This window comes from Sinocyclocheilus anshuiensis, unplaced genomic scaffold, assembly GCF_001515605.1.
Source record: "Sinocyclocheilus anshuiensis isolate Anshui unplaced genomic scaffold, SAMN03320099.WGS_v1.1 scaffold949, whole genome shotgun sequence".
In the NCBI taxonomy this organism is placed as follows: domain Eukaryota; kingdom Metazoa; phylum Chordata; class Actinopteri; order Cypriniformes; family Cyprinidae; genus Sinocyclocheilus; species Sinocyclocheilus anshuiensis.
The window spans coordinates 57882-58363 of record NW_015554135.1 but is presented as its reverse complement, the minus strand read 5'-3'; the positions used below and the strand labels follow the sequence as shown (position 1 = coordinate 58363).

At 33.4% G+C, this 482-nt stretch overlaps 1 protein-coding gene across 5 annotated transcripts in view; it reads right to left on the bottom strand.

Moving 5' to 3' along the window:
• LOC107670373 (SLIT-ROBO Rho GTPase-activating protein 1-like) overlaps positions 1-482 on the bottom strand; it is a 114866-nt gene that overhangs the window by 63999 nt on the left and 50385 nt on the right. The window lies entirely within an intron of this gene.

Below are 482 nucleotides of genomic sequence, written 5' to 3'. Positions count from 1 at the left end.
TGATAAATAGAAAGGTTAAAACAAAAGCATTTTTTCCAACATTATAAATGACATTACTGTCACTTTAGATCAGTTTAATGTTCCCTTTCTGAATAAAAAAAATAAATACTGACCCCAAACTTTTGAACAGTATAGTATATCTTCTGCTAGATTATCAATTTTTATTTTTACAAGAGATTATGTCTGCCAATTTAGAATTTGCAATGAATTTTCCTTAAATGCACATTTTACGCGCAATGCAATACACACTTTTTTATTATACATCAACCCTCTACATTGCGAGTAAATCACTCGAATATGTGACTAAATCTTACTCTGGGCGACTAAATAATGTCTAACATTAGCCATTGGCTAATAAATTCTTAGATTTTACACGCCAGTATGTGTGTGAGAGGTGTTCAACACAGATTTTCACTCGATAAACACGCTGACTGAGCGCTTGAGAGTTTCGCTCTCCGTCAAGCGATCTGTACTATTGGGTG